The sequence below is a fragment of the Elephas maximus genome, chromosome 13, assembly GCF_024166365.1.
Source record: "Elephas maximus indicus isolate mEleMax1 chromosome 13, mEleMax1 primary haplotype, whole genome shotgun sequence".
In the NCBI taxonomy this organism is placed as follows: Eukaryota; Metazoa; Chordata; class Mammalia; order Proboscidea; family Elephantidae; genus Elephas; species Elephas maximus.
The window spans coordinates 99,952,791-99,959,066 of record NC_064831.1 but is presented as its reverse complement, the minus strand read 5'-3'; the positions used below and the strand labels follow the sequence as shown (position 1 = coordinate 99,959,066).

The following is a 6,276-nucleotide window of genomic DNA, read 5'->3' as shown; positions in this document are numbered from 1 at the left end:
GGAAAAAAGCCAATGAATAAGGCCAAGAAATGCCAGGCTTTTGTACTTACAGGTAATTTAAATAAGGCTGAAAAAAGATGAGATACATAACATTGGGCAAAATAATTTTCCCACTAGAGTTTCACTGTCTCTAGACCAATATATCATTCAAAACTCCCCTTCCAGAAGTTCCACTTATATCTTCCAGGACTGTCCCTTATTTGGGGCCTCAACATAATGCAAGTGCACCTAATTTTTTTTTATCATCATCCCTCTTCTATACAAATTTATGTCTCATCATTGACCCATGCCATGGCATTCCCAAGTCATATGTCCCTTTAGACATCAATGTAGTTACCGCAGATGACTTCCTTCAAGCCCATTTCTATACTGGATCAGAGTTCACACATGTTCTTTAAAGGATACCTAGGAGATCAGAATTGTTCCAAGGACAGCAGGCCCAGGGAGTTTTTTCAGAAATCTTTATCAATGAAGTGAGTAGTAATACAGGGCTCAAAGGAGAGAAATTCTTATCTCATATGAGTGTGGCTCATATATGCTATTCCTAAATAAAGTGATAAGATCAGTACTTCAAAACTGACCACTATATAGGCTTCTTAGCATTAACATCAAGAAATATAAAGACAATTCGTAGAGGATTCTTCACAGTGGAGGACCTGTGAGATTTCATGCAGAAATGATAGTTTTCCATTGATTACTCCTTGTAGATATATATTGAAAGAAACCACATTTGTAAGAATTTGCCTTTTATTGTATATGAACTCTCAGAAAATGACACTCCTGAAGTCACATGAAACTAGGCATCTAGAAATCAAATATCAGAACACTTCAGAATATATTCATTTTCATGGTTATTTGGCACTACATCTTCTTGAATTTCAATCTCTGACCTAAGTGTATTTTTTTGTTGTTAAATGTTATTAATCCCTTGAATACATCCCAAAACATTACCATCACAAACTAGTAGGGTTTAATATGTATCCTCTGTTGTTTAGACTAAAGGTTTATCACATTGTACAGGTGGTAACAAGAATCAGAAAATATCTCATTACAACAATGAAATTTCAGTTAACAGTAAACTTTTCTCATGATGTTGCCTTCAAGTATGCCTGAGCCTTATTGAGAAGCACAACCCATAGTTGTACTCATGCTTCCTGAATTGATAAACCTACTCAACTCAATTGCCATTTCAAGAACAACTGACAGTATTCATAGCATATACTTCCATTATATTGTAAATATTGGAGCAATATGTCCCTTGGGATCTGGTAATGGAGTATTAGTTTGCTCATTTCTTTACTCAATTTCAAATAAGCTTACATGTGTGTTACCTGGGGTTAGCACTTCAACATATCTTTTTGGGACACACAATTCAAGTCCTAACAAAAGATTGATTTTCCTCAGTAGTTTCAGTCTTTATCTAGGTGGACAAGAGTAAGGCAATAGCCAAAGTAGAGAACCACATGTCATGGGAGCTCTTGCTAAAACGTAAATCAGGTGTCAGGGAAATTTTAATTTTATTCAATTTTATATACACAAGGTAGAAAATATGTGGATCTCAGTCCTCTGGCCACAAGCCAGGATCTTTGCATGTTCATCATTCATTATTGATCTACCAAATCACAACACATAGTAAAATGAAATAATATAGCAGGATGAATTTGTCTATCTGGGTATTTAGACCCAAACAAATATTACACCACAGAGAAAATACCAATGAATCAAAAAGCTTTATTAACTTGTGATCAAAGCAAACTCTGGTAAAAAGTAAACTTCTTCTTATGAAGATCCCATCATGTACGTCACTCATGGAGAAGAAGACACTATGATATTCCTATTTTCTGAAAGAATGAACCTGAGACGTAAGTTTTTATTAGTCCAAGGGTCTATCTGGAATTTCTCAGTCACCAAAGCAAGTCCTAATCTATGTAATGATATGTGTTCTACCAGCTGGGTTATTGCTACACACAGTGCATCAAAAATAACTGAGGTATAATTTTTAAAACCACATGAGAACAAAGCACTCAAATCATCATTAATATGAAAGAAAGAGCTGATTACTTGGAAGGAGATGGAAAGGTGGACAAAACAAGTTTCCCGCTCAAACCAAAAATTAAACACACTGCTGTCAAGTCTATTCCGACTAATAGCAACTCTACAGGACAGAGTATAACTCCCCATAGAGTTTCCAGGGTGTAATCTTTGCAGAAGTAGGCTGCCACTTCTTTCTCCCACAGAGCAGCCTGTGGGTTCAAACTGCTGACATTTTCGTTAGCAGTTGAGCACTTTAACCACTATGCCACTGGGTCTCCTCACGTTTCTCACAGGGAATTCATTATCTGAGTCCATGAGCAAAATTTCTATTTTAATGGAGCTAAGGAACCCCCACTTTTTGACCTGGGACTTTGTGACTCTGATGGGCCTCAGGGTATGACTATTGACCATTATTTTTGTCATTACATCTCCTTATGTCCAGAGAAGGTCTCATCGTTGACTAAAAGAATCGCACTCCCCACACCTACAACTTCTTTGTCTTGAAACCTCTAGGAATGGCATCCTTTAACTCTGATCCCAAAGTGAGTGAAGATCTAGTAAATTCAGTGCAGATTGCCTGGGTAGTTAATGGGGTGTCCCAGGGGAAGTAGGCTAAGGAGTCCTTGCCATTTCTTTGAATATGAGGACAGAATTAGTACAGTGTTAAAGACAAGAACTACATCTTTCATGTGCGCTCATGTATCCCCTCCATTATTTCTATATGAGGGGTATTGATTGCTCTTATTCTAAAAATGGGCCATAGTCCTTTGTTGGTAGACAGGTGATTCACCAAAAACAATCAAGTAAAACAAACAAAATACCTTTACTTCAAGTATCTGTCAGGAGTCTTCACACAGAAATGAAATCTTGCTATTAACCAACTCTTAGCTGTATCTTCCAGGAAGCCAGAGAAGAAACAACTGACATCATTCATACAATATGTTATCCCTTAAAATGAACCTAATGAAGCCATATGATAATTACAACCTAAATATCAGATATTCAATTTTATGTATCATGAGTCACTTGTGGATTTGAACTGCTGACCTTTTGGTTAGCAGCTGAGCTCTTAACCACTGTGCCACCAGGGCTCCACCAGGGCTCCTTAAACCAGAAAAAAACCTAACCCATTGCCATCGAGTCACTTTCTACTCATAGGTTCCTTAGCAAACCCAAAATAATCTAACAGAAAATAATTTGTTTATATGCGAATTCCAGTCCAACCAGATATCACACCATAGAGATGACACTAATGAATCTCAAAATTTCTCAAATTTCAATGAAAGCAAAGCAAACGTATAAAGCAAAGTTCTTCTCATGAGGACTCTATCTTCTATGTGGGTCACTCAAGGGGAAAACCTGTTGCCATTGAGTAGATTCCCACTCTCAGCAACCCTATAGGACAGAGTAGAATTGGCTCATAGAGTTTCCAAGGAGCAGCTGGTGGATTCAAACTGCTGGTGTTTTTGGTTAACAGCCAAGCTCTTTACCCTGCGCCACCAGGGCTCCACTCAAGGAGAAGAACTATCTGTAATAATATCCACATTCCCTGAAAGAATGAACCTAAATATCTTAGAGGCCAGTCCTCGCTAGGAATCATATCTGTCTATAATAATCATTAGGAGTGTCCAGACTAATTTTCATTTTTAGTAATTCTCATTCTACATGTGTTTTATACTGGTAACTACTGCAGATTCATTTTTCTACTTAACTCTGAAAACCATGCATGTTTCACTCCTGTGCTACAAAATTTTTCAGCTTAGCTCTTTAGCTTCTTACTCCTCACTGGCATTTATTATCCAGCCTAACAAATCTCTGTATGTGGTCATTCATCTTTCTAGAAGTCCCCTGCATGTGCAAAGCTTAGATGCTCAGTCTCCTGCCCATACTGAGATCATTTCATGCCCCCAAGGTAGAAGAAAGTACTGAAGACAGCAACCCTGATGAGGCTCTCCCCTATCTACTATATAAAATTAGCCTCTCCATATTCATTTTCCCAGGATCTATCGATCATTTCACTGTTTGCATATTCCAAGGTTTACTTGTCCTTTCAATCTTGATGAACATTTTCTTTCTTTCTTTTTTTGCTGTTAGAAATGGTGCAGCTATTAGCATGCATACTTGTGTTTTTTAGGGCATAAATGTATGCATTTTGCTGTCTTTAAACCTGAGAGTATGTTGTTTCCATTAAGCCTTAGTAAGTACAGTATAACAGTATTCAACACACACATATAACTACGCTTTTTAATTTTAGATCTCTTAGAGAGTTTATTTTATCCAGTTGTTGCTTGACTTAGTATTTCTCTCATGGATAACCACACTGAGTACATTTTCATATGCTTATTGGCCATTTAGATACTCTCCTTTGTGAAGTACCCCTTTAAATATCTGGCTCTCACTTTTTAATATGCAAACATTTATTATGTCATTAGCATAATGGTACTTCATCGAATATATAATTTGACGAACAAGTTTTAATTTCAGTACAAACCCATTTCTCAATCTTCTCCTTTATATAGTTAGCATTCTGCTATTTGATTTTAATTTTCTCCTTCCTCAAAAACATGATGACACTCTCCTATGCTATATTCAAGAAGTTTTATTGTTTTGCCTTTCATATATAAATCCTCTTTACACCGAGAAATGATTTCTTCACATGATTTGAAAAAGAGTGTTTTTTTTTTCAATACTGACATCTAACAGACCTAGCACCAACTATTGAACATACCATTCTTTCCTCATTATGTAAAAGTGGAGTCTTTATTGTAATTAATCATTTATCTGTAGATCTGTTTGTAGATTTTCTATTTTATTCCATTGGGCTAGCTGTCTATGTGTTTTTCAGTGCACATAGTCTTAACTACTGTGACCTTATAATAAGCCTTGAAATCTGGTCATGTAACTCATGCAACTTCATTTATTTTCATCAAAATTGTCTTGGCTCTTCTTGGCTCCTTGCAGCATATTTTATTTACAAAATCAGATTGGAAGTTTCCAAAAAAACTAATGGGATTTGTATTTAGAATATTATTCCATTGAATCTTTAAATAATTTGGGGATAATTAACATCTATATGTAATTGAATCTACCTATCTTTGAACATGTTAAATCCCTCAATTTATAAGGCATTATTAATTTCCTTTCAATAATGTTTTGTAATATTGTGTGTAGATCTTTTTCACATATTGTCTTTGTTCCCATGTAATTGATACTTCTGATGTTCCTAAATGTTATCTTTTTTAAAATTCTATTTTTCATGTGTTTGATATTTCACATAGAAATACATTTCATTAGACTTCTTTGCTTTTCAATCCAGGAACTTTGCTAAATTAACTTCCTAATTTTAATTATTCATGTTCATATTATTTTTGATTATTTATATGTATGCCACTTGTTATCTGTAATTAGCTAAATCTACATTTTTCTATTTCCAATCCTTATAAATACTTTATTCCTCTTCCATGATTTATTGCACTGATTACGTGTTGAATAGAAAAGATGACAGAAAACTCTTGTCTTGCTCATAATCTCAGGGGGAAAGATTTCAGTGTCTTTACTATCAACAATGTTTGCAATACATTTCTTTTCCAAAGTACCCCTTATGTCATTAAGGAATTTCCTTCAATTCCTAATTTTCAAGAGACTTATCAGGAATAAATTTCATATTTTATCAACTTCTTTATCTTTTGAGATGATCATATGCTTTTTCTCCTCTCGCTTTACTATGGTGAATTAGGTAGAATATTTTAAATAATTTAAAAATAAAATTTTTTAGAATAGTTTTATATTTCAGGGAAAAAAAAGTAGAAAGTCCCCAAATATACCTTACTGTTTTGCCTATTGTTAACATCTTATATTAGTATAACTCTATGGGGCAGTTTTACTCTGTCCTATAGGGTTGCTATGAGTTGGAATCGACTCGACAGCAACGGGGATTTTTTTTTTTTTAATATTAGTGTGGGTCCCTGGTGGTGCAGTGGTTAAGCATTTGGCTGTTCAACAAAAGATCAGCAGTTCAAACCCATCAGCCGCTCCTTGGAAACCCTATGGGGCAGTTCTACTCTGGCCTATAGGGTTGCTATTCTGACTCAATGCCAAAGGGTTTTGGTTTGGTATATTAGTGTGGTACACTCGTCACCCATAATGAACCAATATTGATACTGAAGTCTGTACTTTATTCAGGTTTCCATGGTTTTTACCTAATGCCCTATTACCCACCCAGGATTCCACATTACATTTAGT

At 35.4% G+C, this 6,276-nt stretch overlaps 2 non-coding genes across 2 annotated transcripts; both read right to left on the bottom strand.

The window, feature by feature from the left end:
• Nucleotides 1-203: 203 nt before the first annotated feature.
• On the bottom strand, nucleotides 204-286 carry LOC126057378 (small nucleolar RNA SNORD115). The gene has a single exon (XR_007512473.1). It is a non-coding gene; the product is annotated as a small nucleolar RNA SNORD115 (small nucleolar RNA).
• A 2,132-nt stretch (nucleotides 287-2,418) lies between these two features.
• Nucleotides 2,419-2,497, bottom strand: LOC126057381 (small nucleolar RNA SNORD115). The gene has a single exon (XR_007512476.1). It is a non-coding gene; the product is annotated as a small nucleolar RNA SNORD115 (small nucleolar RNA).
• Nucleotides 2,498-6,276: the final 3,779 nt, after the last annotated feature.